General features: G+C 48.5%; 1 protein-coding gene across 4 annotated transcripts in view; it reads right to left on the reverse strand.

The window, feature by feature from the left end:
- Positions 1-15022, reverse strand: part of LOC118944435 (nuclear receptor ROR-alpha A) — a 287286-nt gene that overhangs the window by 75191 nt on the left and 197073 nt on the right. The window lies entirely within an intron of this gene.

Here is a 15022-nt window from a genome sequence, read left to right on the forward strand (position 1 = left end):
GATGAGCCTCTACATACTCCAGCCTACTGTTCCAAATGTCCTCTCCTTCCACCTCTAAACCAGGTGAGTCTCTACCCCCATACTGTTCCTACTGTCCTCTCCTTCCACCTCTAAACCAGATGAGCCTCTACATACTCCAGCCTACTGTTCCTACTGTCCTCTCCTTCCACCTCTAAACCAGGTGAGCCTCTACATACTCCAGCCTACTGTTCCTACTGTCCTCTCCTTCCACCTCTAAACCAGATGAGCCTCTACATACTCCAGCCTACTGTTCCTACTGTCCTCTCCTTCCACCTCTAAACCAGGTGAGCCTCTACCCCCATACTGTTCCTACTGTACTCTCCTTCCAACTCTAAACCAGGTGAGCCTCTACATACTCCAGCCTACTGTTCCTACTGTCCTCTCCTTCCACCTCTAAACCAGATGAGCCTCTTCCCCCCATACTGTTCCTACTGTCCTCTCCTTCCACCTCTAAACCAGATGAGCCTCTTCCCCCCATACTGTTCCTACTGTCCTCTCCTTCCACCTCTAAACCAGGTGAGCCTCTACATACTCCAGCCTACTGATCCTACTGTCCTCTCCTTCCACCTCTAAACCAGGTGAGCCTCTACATACTCCAGCCTACTGTTCCTACTGTCCTCTCCTTCCACCTCTAAACCAGGTGAGCCTCTACATACTCCAGCCTACTGTTCCTACTGTCCTCTCCTTCCACCTCTAAACCAGGTGAGCCTCTACATACTCCAGCCTACTGTTCCTACTGTCCTCTCCTTCCACCTCTAAACCAGGTGAGCCTCTACATACTCCAGCCTACTGATCCTACTGTCCTCTACTTCCACCTCTAAACCAGATGAGCCTCTTCCCCCCATACTGTTCCTACTGTCCTCTCCTTCCACCTCTAAACCAGATGAGCCTCTTCCCCCCATACTGTTCCTACTGTCCTCTCCTTCCACCTCTAAACCAGATGAGCCTCTTCCCCCCATACTGTTCCTACTGTCCTCTCCTTCCACCTCTAAACCAGATGAGCCTCTTCCCCCCATACTGTTCCTACTGTCCTCTCCTTCCACCTCTAAACCAGGTGAGCCTCTACATACTCCAGCCTACTGATCCTACTGTCCTCTCCTTCCACCTCTAAACCAGGTGAGCCTCTACATACTCCAGCCTACTGTTCCTACTGTCCTCTCCTTCCACCTCTAAACCAGGTGAGCCTCTACATACTCCAGCCTACTGTTCCTACTGTCCTCTCCTTCCACCTCTAAACCAGGTGAGTCTCTACCCCCATACTGTTCCTACTGTCCTCTCCTTCCACCTCTAAACCAGATGAGCCTCTACATACTCCAGCCTACTGTTCCTACTGTCCTCTCCTTCCCCCTCTAAACCAGGTGAGCCTCTACATACTGTTCCTACTGTCCTCTCCTTCCACCTCTAAACCAGATGAGCCTCTTCCCCCCATACTGTTCCTACTGTCCTCTCCTTCCAACTCTAAACCAGATGAGCCTCTACCCCCCAGACTGTTCCTACTGTCCTCTCCTTCCACCTCTAAACCAGATGAGTCTCTACCCCCACACTGTTCCTACTGTCCTCTCCTTCCACCTCTAAACCAGGTGAGCCTCAACCCCCCATACTGTTCCTACTGTCCTCTCCTTCCACCTCTAAACCAGGTGAGCCTCTACCCCCCATACTGTTCCTACTGTCCTCTCCTTCCACCTCTAAACCAGGTGAGCCTCTACCCCCCATACTGTTCCTACTGTCCTCTCCTTCCACCTCTAAACCAGGTGAGCCTCTACCCCCCATACTGTTCCTACTGTCCTCTCCTTCCACCTCTAAACCAGGTGAGTCTCTACCCCCATACTGTTCCTACTGTCCTCTCCTTCCACCTCTAAACCAGGTGAGCCTCTACCCCCCATACTGTTCCTACTGTCCTCTCCTTCCACCTCTAAACCAGGTGAGCCTCTACCCCCCATACTGTTCCTACTGTCCTCTCCTTCCACCTCTAAACCAGGTGAGCCTCTACCCCCATACTGTTCCTACTGTCCTCTCCTTCCACCTCTAAACCAGGTGAGTCTCTACCCCCATACTGTTCCTACTGTCCTCTCCTTCCACCTCTAAACCAGATGAGCCTCTACATACTCCAGCCTACTGTTCCTACTGTCCTCTCCTTCCACCTCTAAACCAGGTGAGCCTCTACATACTCCAGCCTACTGTTCCTACTGTCCTCTCCTTCCACCTCTAAACCAGATGAGCCTCTACATACTCCAGCCTACTGTTCCTACTGTCCTCTCCTTCCACCTCTAAACCAGGTGAGCCTCTACCCCCATACTGTTCCTACTGTACTCTCCTTCCAACTCTAAACCAGGTGAGCCTCTACATACTCCAGCCTACTGTTCCTACTGTCCTCTCCTTCCACCTCTAAACCAGATGAGCCTCTTCCCCCCATACTGTTCCTACTGTCCTCTCCTTCCACCTCTAAACCAGATGAGCCTCTTCCCCCCATACTGTTCCTACTGTCCTCTCCTTCCACCTCTAAACCAGGTGAGCCTCTACATACTCCAGCCTACTGTTCCTACTGTCCTCTCCTTCCACCTCTAAACCAGATGAGCCTCTACATACTCCAGCCTACTGTTCCTACTGTCCTCTCCTTCCACCTCTAAACCAGGTGAGCCTCTACCCCCATACTGTTCCTACTGTACTCTCCTTCCAACTCTAAACCAGGTGAGCCTCTACATACTCCAGCCTACTGTTCCTACTGTCCTCTCCTTCCACCTCTAAACCAGATGAGCCTCTTCCCCCCATACTGTTCCTACTGTCCTCTCCTTCCACCTCTAAACCAGATGAGCCTCTTCCCCCCATACTGTTCCTACTGTCCTCTCCTTCCACCTCTAAACCAGGTGAGCCTCTACATACTCCAGCCTACTGATCCTACTGTCCTCTCCTTCCACCTCTAAACCAGGTGAGCCTCTACATACTCCAGCCTACTGTTCCTACTGTCCTCTCCTTCCACCTCTAAACCAGGTGAGCCTCTACATACTCCAGCCTACTGTTCCTACTGTCCTCTCCTTCCACCTCTAAACCAGGTGAGCCTCTACATACTCCAGCCTACTGTTCCTACTGTCCTCTCCTTCCACCTCTAAACCAGGTGAGCCTCTACATACTCCAGCCTACTGATCCTACTGTCCTCTACTTCCACCTCTAAACCAGATGAGCCTCTTCCCCCCATACTGTTCCTACTGTCCTCTCCTTCCACCTCTAAACCAGATGAGCCTCTTCCCCCCATACTGTTCCTACTGTCCTCTCCTTCCACCTCTAAACCAGATGAGCCTCTTCCCCCCATACTGTTCCTACTGTCCTCTCCTTCCACCTCTAAACCAGATGAGCCTCTTCCCCCCATACTGTTCCTACTGTCCTCTCCTTCCACCTCTAAACCAGGTGAGCCTCTACATACTCCAGCCTACTGATCCTACTGTCCTCTCCTTCCACCTCTAAACCAGGTGAGCCTCTACATACTCCAGCCTACTGTTCCTACTGTCCTCTCCTTCCACCTCTAAACCAGGTGAGCCTCTACATACTCCAGCCTACTGTTCCTACTGTCCTCTCCTTCCACCTCTAAACCAGGTGAGTCTCTACCCCCATACTGTTCCTACTGTCCTCTCCTTCCACCTCTAAACCAGATGAGCCTCTACATACTCCAGCCTACTGTTCCTACTGTCCTCTCCTTCCCCCTCTAAACCAGGTGAGCCTCTACATACTGTTCCTACTGTCCTCTCCTTCCACCTCTAAACCAGATGAGCCTCTTCCCCCCATACTGTTCCTACTGTCCTCTCCTTCCAACTCTAAACCAGATGAGCCTCTACCCCCCAGACTGTTCCTACTGTCCTCTCCTTCCACCTCTAAACCAGATGAGTCTCTACCCCCACACTGTTCCTACTGTCCTCTCCTTCCACCTCTAAACCAGGTGAGCCTCAACCCCCCATACTGTTCCTACTGTCCTCTCCTTCCACCTCTAAACCAGGTGAGCCTCTACCCCCCATACTGTTCCTACTGTCCTCTCCTTCCACCTCTAAACCAGGTGAGCCTCTACCCCCCATACTGTTCCTACTGTCCTCTCCTTCCACCTCTAAACCAGGTGAGCCTCTACCCCCCATACTGTTCCTACTGTCCTCTCCTTCCACCTCTAAACCAGGTGAGTCTCTACCCCCATACTGTTCCTACTGTCCTCTCCTTCCACCTCTAAACCAGATGAGCCTCTACATACTCCAGCCTACTGTTCCTACTGTCCTCTCCTTCCACCTCTAAACCAGGTGAGCCTCTACATACTCCAGCCTACTGTTCCTACTGTCCTCTCCTTCCACCTCTAAACCAGATGAGCCTCTACATACTCCAGCCTACTGTTCCTACTGTCCTCTCCTTCCACCTCTAAACCAGGTGAGCCTCTACCCCCATACTGTTCCTACTGTACTCTCCTTCCAACTCTAAACCAGGTGAGCCTCTACATACTCCAGCCTACTGTTCCTACTGTCCTCTCCTTCCACCTCTAAACCAGATGAGCCTCTTCCCCCCATACTGTTCCTACTGTCCTCTCCTTCCACCTCTAAACCAGATGAGCCTCTTCCCCCCATACTGTTCCTACTGTCCTCTCCTTCCACCTCTAAACCAGGTGAGCCTCTACATACTCCAGCCTACTGATCCTACTGTCCTCTCCTTCCACCTCTAAACCAGGTGAGCCTCTACATACTCCAGCCTACTGTTCCTACTGTCCTCTCCTTCCACCTCTAAACCAGGTGAGCCTCTACATACTCCAGCCTACTGTTCCTACTGTCCTCTCCTTCCACCTCTAAACCAGGTGAGCCTCTACATACTCCAGCCTACTGTTCCTACTGTCCTCTCCTTCCACCTCTAAACCAGGTGAGCCTCTACATACTCCAGCCTACTGATCCTACTGTCCTCTACTTCCACCTCTAAACCAGATGAGCCTCTTCCCCCCATACTGTTCCTACTGTCCTCTCCTTCCACCTCTAAACCAGATGAGCCTCTTCCCCCCATACTGTTCCTACTGTCCTCTCCTTCCACCTCTAAACCAGATGAGCCTCTTCCCCCCATACTGTTCCTACTGTCCTCTCCTTCCACCTCTAAACCAGATGAGCCTCTTCCCCCCATACTGTTCCTACTGTCCTCTCCTTCCACCTCTAAACCAGGTGAGCCTCTACATACTCCAGCCTACTGATCCTACTGTCCTCTCCTTCCACCTCTAAACCAGGTGAGTCTCTACCCCCATACTGTTCCTACTGTCCTCTCCTTCCACCTCTAAACCAGATGAGCCTCTACATACTCCAGCCTACTGTTCCTACTGTCCTCTCCTTCCCCCTCTAAACCAGGTGAGCCTCTACATACTGTTCCTACTGTCCTCTCCTTCCACCTCTAAACCAGATGAGCCTCTTCCCCCCATACTGTTCCTACTGTCCTCTCCTTCCAACTCTAAACCAGATGAGCCTCTACCCCCCAGACTGTTCCTACTGTCCTCTCCTTCCACCTCTAAACCAGATGAGTCTCTACCCCCACACTGTTCCTACTGTCCTCTCCTTCCACCTCTAAACCAGGTGAGTCTCTGCCCCCATACTGTTCCTACTGTCCTCTCCTTCCACCTCTAAACCAGGTGAGCCTCAACCCCCCATACTGTTCCTACTGTCCTCTCCTTCCACCTCTAAACCAGGTGAGCCTCTACCCCCCATACTGTTCCTACTGTCCTCTCCTTCCACCTCTAAACCAGGTGAGCCTCTACCCCCCATACTGTTCCTACTGTCCTCTCCTTCCACCTCTAAACCAGGTGAGCCTCTACCCCCCATACTGTTCCTACTGTCCTCTCCTTCCACCTCTAAACCAGGTGTGGTCTTTATTCCTCAATGCATTTTTCAGCAAAAGGTGGGTAAACTGTGTTTACCTACATTTATCCTCCACTACAAACAAACACACACACACACACACACACCGAAACACACACCGACACACACACACACAAACACACACACACGGGCACACGCATGGGCTATATTGCATACTGCATGGTTATACTGGATGGCTAAACTGCATACTGCATGGTTATACTGCAAGGTTATACTGCATGGATATACTGCATGGTTATACTGCATACTGCATGGTTATTCTGCATACTGCATGGTTATACTGCATGGTTATTCTGCATACTGCATGGTTATACTGCATGGCTATACTGCATTCTGCATGGTTAAACTGCATGGTTATACTGCATGGTCATAGTGCACAGTTGTACTGCATGGTTATACTGCATACTGCATGGTGATACTGCATACTGCATGGTTAAACTGCATGGTTATACTGCATACTGCATACTGCATGGTTATACTGCATGGTTATACTGCATACTGCATGGTTATATTGCATACTGCATGGTTATACTGCATGGTTATACTGCATACTGCATGGTTATATTGCATACTGCATTGTTATACTGCATGGTGATACTGCATACTGCATGGTTAAACTACATGGTTATACTGCATACTGCATGGTTATACTGCATGGTTATACTGCGTACTGCATGGTTATACTGCATGGTTATTCTGCATACTGCATGGTTATACTGCATGGCTATACTGCATACTGCATGGTCATACTGCACAGTTGTACTGCATGGTTATACTGCATACTGCATGGTTATACTGCATACTGCATGGAGATACTGCATACTGCATGGTTATACTGCATGGTTATACTGCATACTGCATGGTTATACTGCAAACTGCATGGTTATACTGAATACTGCATGGTTATACTGCATACTGCATGGAGATACTGCATACTGCATGGTTATACTGCATGGTTATACTGCATGGTTATACTGCATGGTTATACTGTATACTGCATGGTGATACTGCATACTGCATGGTGATACTGCATACTGCATGGTTAAACTGCATGGTTATACTGCATACTGCATGGTTATACTGCATGGTTATACTGCATACTGCATGGTTATATTGCATACTGCATGGTTATACTGCATACTGCATGGTTATACTGCATACTGCATGGTTATACTGCATACTGCATGGAGATACTGCATGGTTATACTGCATACTGCATGGTTATATTGCATACTGCATGGTTATACTGCATGGTGATACTGCATACTGCATGGTTATACTGCATGGTTATACTGCATACTGCATGGTTATACTGCATACTGCATGGTTATACTGCATACTGCATGGTTATACTGCATACTGCATGGAGATACTGCATGGTTATACTGCATACTGCATGGTGATACTGCACACTGCATGGTTATACTGCATACTGCATGGTTATACTGCATACTGCATGGTTATACTGCATACTGCATGGTGATACTGCATACTGCATGGTTATACTGCATACTGCATGGAGATACTGCATGGTTATACTGCATACTGCATGGTGATACTGCACACTGCATGGTTATACTGCATACTGCATGGTTATACTGCATACTGCATGGTTGTACTGCATTCTGCATGGTTATACTGCATACTGCATGGTGATACTGCATACTGCATGGTGATACTGCATACTGCATGGTTATACTGCATGGTTATACTGCATACTGCATGGTTATACTGCATACTGCATGGTTATACTGCATACTGCATGGTTATACTGCATACTGCATGGTTATACTGCATACTGCATGGTTATACTGCATACTGCATGGTGATACTGCATACTGCATGGTTATACTGCATGGTTATACTGCATACTGCATGGTTATACTGCATACTGCATGGTTATACTGCATACTGCATGGTTATACTGCATACTGCATGGTGATACTGCATACTGCATGGTTATACTGCATGGTTATACTGCATACTGCATGGTTATACTGCATGGTTATACTGCATACTGCATGGTTATACTGCATACTGCATGGTTATACTGCATACTGCATGGTGATACTGCATAGTGCATGGTTATACTGCATACTGCATGGTTATACTGCATACTGCATGGGTATACTGCATACTGCATGGTTATACTGCATACTGCATGGTTATACTGCATACTGCATGGTTATACTGCATACTGCATGGTGATACTGCATACTGCATGGGTATACTGCATACTGCATGGTTATACTGCATGGTTATACTGCATACTGCATGGTCATACTGCATGGTTATTCTGCATACTGCATGGTCATACTGCATGGTTATACTGCATACTGCATGGTCATACTGCATGGTTATTCTGCATACTGCATGGTCATACTGCATGGTGATACTGCATACAGCATGGTTATACTGCATACTGCATGGTCATACTGCATGGTGATACTACATACTGCATGGTTATACTGCATACTGCATGGTCATACTGCATGGTTATACTGCATACTGCATGGTTATTCTGCATACTGCATGGTTATACTGCATACTGCATGGTTATACTGCATACTGCATGGTCATACTGCATGGTGATACTGCATACTGCATGGTAAATAGCGACAGCAGTAAAATGCTTTATTCTCATTGATTTCAGCTCAAATCACACTTGTTTTACTCGTTGATAATCACATTCCAACACATGGGACATATAGTATTATGAAACACACAGACACACAGACACTCACACACACACACACTAATCACATTCCAACACATGGGACATATAGTATTATGAAACACACAGACACTCAGACACACACACACACACACACACACACACACACACACACACACAGACACACACAGACACACACAGACACACACAGACACACAGACACACTCAGACACAAACTAATCACATTCCAACACATGGGACATATAGTATTATGAAACACACAGACACACAGACACTCAGACACACAGACACATAGACACACACAGACACACTCAGACACACACTAATCACATTCCAACACATGGGACATATAGTATTATGAAACACACAGACACACAGACACTCAGACACACAAACACACACAGACACACACAGACACACACTAATCACATTCCAACACATGGGACATATAGTATTATGAAACACACAGACACACAGACACACACAGACACACACACACACACACACACACACACACACAGACACATAGACACACACAGACACACACTAATCACATTCCAACACATGGGACATATAGTATTATGAAACACACAGACACACAGACACACACAGACAGACACACACACACACACAGACACACACAGACACTCAGACACACAGACACACAAACACACACAGACACACACAGACACACACAGACACACAGACACAAACTAATCACATTCCAACACATGGGACATATAGTATTATGAAACACACAGACACACAGACACTCAGACACACAAACACACACAGACACACACTAATCACATTCCAACACATGGGACATATAGTATTATGAAACACACAGACACACAGACACACACAGACAGACACACACACACACACACACACACACACACACACACACACACACACACACACACACACACACACACACACACACACACACACACACACACACACACACACAGACAGACAGACGCAGACACAGACCTCAGAACGGCTAAAAAGGAGAGAAGTATGGAAACATCATTAATATATTTATCATAAAAACATCTATCAGACTGAAGAGAGACGACTAGAGGAGACTAACCATGCATCCTAAATGGATATATAGTGGTACTACTATAGACCAGAGCCCTATTCCCTATATAGTGGTACTACTATAGACCAGAGTCCTATTCCCTATATAGTGGAACTACTATAGACCAGAGTCCTATTCCCTATAGAGTGGTACTACTATAGACCAGAGTCCTATTCCCTATATAGTGGAACTACTATAGACCAGAGCCCTATTCCCTATATAGTGGTACTACTATAGACCAGAGCCCTATTCCCTATATAGTGGTACTACTATAGACCAGAGCCCTATTCCCTATATAGTGGTACTACTATAGACCAGAGTCCTATTCCCTATATAGTGGAACTACTATAGACCAGAGCCCTATTCCCTATATAGTGGTACTACTATAGACCAGAGTCCTATTCCCTATATAGTGGTATTACTATAGACCAGAGTCCTATTCCCTATATAGTGGTACTACTATAGACCAGAGCCCTATTCCCTATATAGTACACTACTATAGACCAGAGCCCTATTCCCTATATAGTGGTACTACTATAGACCAGAGCCCTATTCCCTATAGAGTGCACTACTATAGACCAGAGTCCCACGGCCTTGATTGCTGAATCTCTTTCTCCTCAAAAACTTGATGAAAAAAATATTTATTTCAACGTGGCATGTAAGGAGAGAGCGAGAGACATGAGTGAGATGAGCGAAAGAGAGAGAAACAGACAGGAAGAGAGAGGAGAAAGAGAGAGGGAGAGAGAGATGAAGAGAGTGAGAGATAATTGAATTGAGAGTTGTGGAGAGGGAGAGAGAGAGATGAAGAGAGAGAGAGAGAGAGATGGAGTGAGAGAGAGAATTTAATTGAGAGAGAGAGAGAGTTGGGGAGAGGGAGGGAGAGAATTGAATCGAGAGAGAGAGAGAGAGTTGGGGAGAGGGAGGGAGAGAATTGAATCGAGAGAGAGAGAGAGTTGGGGAGAGGGGGGAGAGAGAGAGAGAGTTGGGGAGAGGGAGGGAGAGAATTGGAGAGAGAGAGAGAGTTGGGGAGAGGGGGGAGAGAGAGAGAGAGTTGGGGAGAGGGAGGGAGAGAATTGGAGAGAGAGAGAGTTGGGGAGAGGGGGGAGAGAGAGAGAGATGGAGAGAGAGAGAGAGTTGGGGAGAGGGAGGGAGAGAGAGAGAGAGAGAGAGAGAGAGAGAGAGAGTTGGGGAGAGGGAGGGAGAGAGAGAGAGAGAGAGAGAGAGAGAGAGAGAGAGAGTTGGGGAGAGGGGGGAGAGAATTGAATCGAGAGAGAGAGAGTTGGGGAGAGGGGGGAGAGAGAGAGAGAGAGAGAGTTGGGGAGAGGGGGGAGAGAGAGAGGGGGGTGGAGCGTAATATGAGGTCCGCTGAGCTCAGTCGAAAGCGAAAACAATCATAAACCAATTTGGAGTCATTTCAAGTGTTTTTTCCCCAGGTGCCCTATTCACCTCAGACGTGTATAAATCACACAGACACGACGAGCTAACGCAGCCAGCGAACATCTCTCATAGTAACAAGACAGGAGACGAATACGTGGCCTTTCCTTCTCTCATACGGAGATGAATAGATGCATGCAGGAGACACTACAGCTTGGGTACCTAACACACACACACGGATTTAACACGTGTACATACAGGTGTGGATGGGAAACAGACTCATGATTGTGTAATGACAGGTTCATTATGACATCATAACAGATGTAACCAATCATGACTGGACGGAATGTTGTTTAAGACACAGGTGGACTGAATGTTGTTTAAGACACAGGTGGACTGAATGTTGTTTAAAACACGGGTGGACTGAATGTTGTTTAAAACACGGGTGGACTGAATGTTGTTTAAGACACGGGTGGACTGAATGTTGTTTAAAACACGGGTGGACTGAATGTAGATTAAGACACGGGTGGACTGAATGTTGTTTAAGACACGGGTGGACTGAATGTTGTTTAAAACACGGGTGGACTGAATGTTGTTTAAAACACGGGTGGACTGAATGTTGTTTAAAACACGGGTGGACTGAATGTTGTTTAAAACACGGGTGGACTGAATGTTGTTTAAAACACTGGTGGACTGAATGTTGTTTAAAACACGGGTGGACTGAATGTTGTTTAAGACACAGGTGGACTGGGTGTTGTTTAAGACACGGGTGGACTGCCACAGCAGGCCATAGAGCCAAGCAACCAATGACCTTTTCACAGACAGGTCTCTGTGTGATGTCTACTCAGCTATGTCTCACTTTCTGAACGACTCCCCAAGGAGACCCACTGTCATAGGTTATTAATACAACACTAATCATGAGCAGGGAGGAGATATTAGGTAACACCGCAGGATATACAGTAGCCAGAGCAGTGTTGTGGGAGGACCGCTGACATGTCAATAAGTTCTATCAAATCTGACAGATGGAAAAATGAAGAAGAAGACATGGGTGAAGAGGGCTGGGTAGAGAGGGAGAGGAGGGCTGGGTGGAGACCGAGAGGAGGGCTGGGTAGAGAGGGAGAGGAGGGCTGGGTAGAGAGGGAGAGGAGGGCTGGGTAGAGAGGGAGAGGAGGGCTGGGTAGAGAGGGAGAGGAGGGCTGGGTAGAGACAGAGAGGAGGGCTGGGTAGAGACAGAGAGGAGGGCTGGGTAGAGAAGGAGAGGAGGGCTGGGTAGAGAAGGAGAGGAGGGCTGGGTCGGGACAGAGAGGAGGGCTGGGTAGAGAGGGAGAGGAGGGCTGGGTAGAGAGGGAGAGGAGGGCTGGGTAGAGAGGGAGATGAGGGCTGGGTAGAGAGGGAGAGGAGGGCTGGGTAGAGACAGAGAGGAGGGCTGGGTCGAGACAGAGAGGAGGGCTAGGTCGGGACAGAGAGGAGGGCTGGGTAGAGAGGGAGAGGAGGGCTGGGTAGAGAGGGAGAGCAGGGCTGGGTAGAGAGGGAGAGGAGGGCTGGGTAGAGAGGGAGAGCAGGGCTGGGTAGAGACAGAGAGGAGGGCTGGGTAGAGAGGGAGAGGAGGGCTGGGTAGAGAGGGAGAGGAGGGCTGGGTAGAGACAGAGAGGAGGGCTGGGTAGAGAGGGAGAGGAGGGCTGGGTAGAGAGGGAGAGGAGGGCTGGTTCGAGAGGGAGAGGAGGGCTGGGTAGAGAGGGAGAGGAGGGCTGGGTCGAGACAGAGAGGAGGGCTGGGTAGAGACAGAGAGGAGGGCTGGGTCGAGACAGAGAGGAGGGCTGGGTCGAGACAGAGCGGAGGGCTGGGTAGAGAGGGAGAGGAGGGGTGGGTCGAGAGGATAGCAGCTGCCCCTCCTAGTCTCCTAGCCCTCTCACAGACAGGCTGTGCTGTATGGGCCCCAGCCAACCTCAGTGGGGATATGCTACTGTGAACTACAGCCATCTGAACCGTAATTATCTGGCAACATGCCCAACTGGCAGCCTGCCCTCATAAGTTATTATTTGGCAATGCATACCTCTTCGACCCAATCTGGCAACCCATACCTCTCCCACCCCAATCTGGCAACCCATACCTCTCCCTCCACAATCCGGTAACCCATACCTCTCCCTCCTCAATCTGACAACCCCCCCCCCCATACTCAATCTGGCAACCCATACCTCTCCCTCCCCAATCTGACATACCTCTTTCAAACACAATCTGGCAACCCATACCCCTCCCTCCCCAATCTGACATACCTCTCCCATACCCAATCTGGCAACCCATACCCCTCCCTCCCCAATCTGACATACCTCTCCCTCCACAATCTGGTAACCCATACCTCTCCCTCCTCAATCTGACAACCCCCCCCCCCCCCCCCCCCATACTCAATCTGGCAACCCATACCTCTCCCTCCCCAATCTGACATACCTCTTTCAAACACAATCTGGCAACCCATACCCCTCCCTCCCCAATCTGACATACCTCTCCCATACCCAATCTGGCAACCCATACCCCTCCCTCCCCAATCTGACATACCTCTCCCATACCCAATCTGGCAACCCATACCTCTCCCTCCCCAATCTGACATACCTCTCCCATACCCAATCTGGCAACCCATACCTCTCCCTCCCCAATCTGACATACCTCTTCACTCCCCCTAACAAGTGAACAGGAAGTCCTTATGGACGTGTGAAAAATAGGTCAGGTCACTCTCTCGCTCTCTTCTCTCTCTCTGGTAGTGTCCAACATGGAACCCTATTTCATATACAGCTGGGTAGCCTAGTGGTTAGAGCGTACAAGGTCAGGTCACTCTCTCGCTCTCTTCTCTCTCTCTGGTAGTGTCCAACATGGAACCCTATTTCATATACAGCAGGGTAGCCTAGTGGTTAGAGCGTTGGACTAGTAACCGAAAGGTTGCAAGTTCAAATCCCCGAGCTGAAGAGGTACAAATCTGTTGTTCTGCGCCTGAACAGGCAGTGAACCCACTGTTCCTAGGCTGTCTTTGAAAATACAAATTGGTTCTTAACTGACTTGCCTAGATAAATAACTGTAACTTTACCTCTACTGGGTTATAGAGGAGGACAGATCACTTTACCTCTACTGGGTTATATAGGAGGACAGATCACTTTACCTCTACTGGGTTATATAGGAGGACAGATCACTTTACCTCTACTGGGTTATATAGGAGGACAGATCACTCTACTGGGTTATAGAGGAGGACAGATCACTTTACCTCTACTGGGTTATATAGGAGGACAGATCACTTTACCTCTACTGGGTTATATAGGAGGACAGATCACTTTACCTCTACTGGGTTATATAGGAGGACAGATCACTCTACTGGGTTATAGAGGAGGACAGATCACTTTACCTCTACTGGGTTATAGAGGAGGACAGATCACTTTACCTCTACTGGGTTATAGAGGAGGACAGATCACTTTACCTCTACTGGGTTATAGAGGAGGACAGATCACTTTACCTCTACTGGGTTATATAGGAGGACAGATCACTTTACCTCTACTGGGTTATAGAGGAGGACAGATCACTTTACCTCTACTGGGTTATAGAGGAGGACAGATCACTTTACCTCTACTGGGTTATAGAGGAGGACAGATCACTTTACCTCTACTGTGTTATAGAGGAGGACAGATCACTTTACCTCTACTGGGTTATAGAGGAGGACAGATCACTTTACCTCTACTGGGTTATAGAGGAGGACAGTTATAGAGGAGGACAGATCACTTTACCTCTACTGGGTTATAGAGGAGGACAGATCACTTTACCTCTACTGGGTTATATAGGAGGACAGATCACTTTACCTCTACTGGGTTATAGAGGAGGACAGATCACTTTACCTCTACTGGGTTATAGAGGAGGACAGATCACTTTACCTCTACTGGGTTATAGAGGAGGACAGATCACTTTACCTCTACTGGGTTATAGAGGAGGACAGAT

The sequence above is a fragment of the Oncorhynchus mykiss genome, chromosome 26 (assembly GCF_057628025.1).
Source record: "Oncorhynchus mykiss isolate SJ-2025 chromosome 26, ASM5762802v1, whole genome shotgun sequence".
NCBI lineage: Eukaryota > Metazoa > Chordata > Actinopteri > Salmoniformes > Salmonidae > Oncorhynchus > Oncorhynchus mykiss.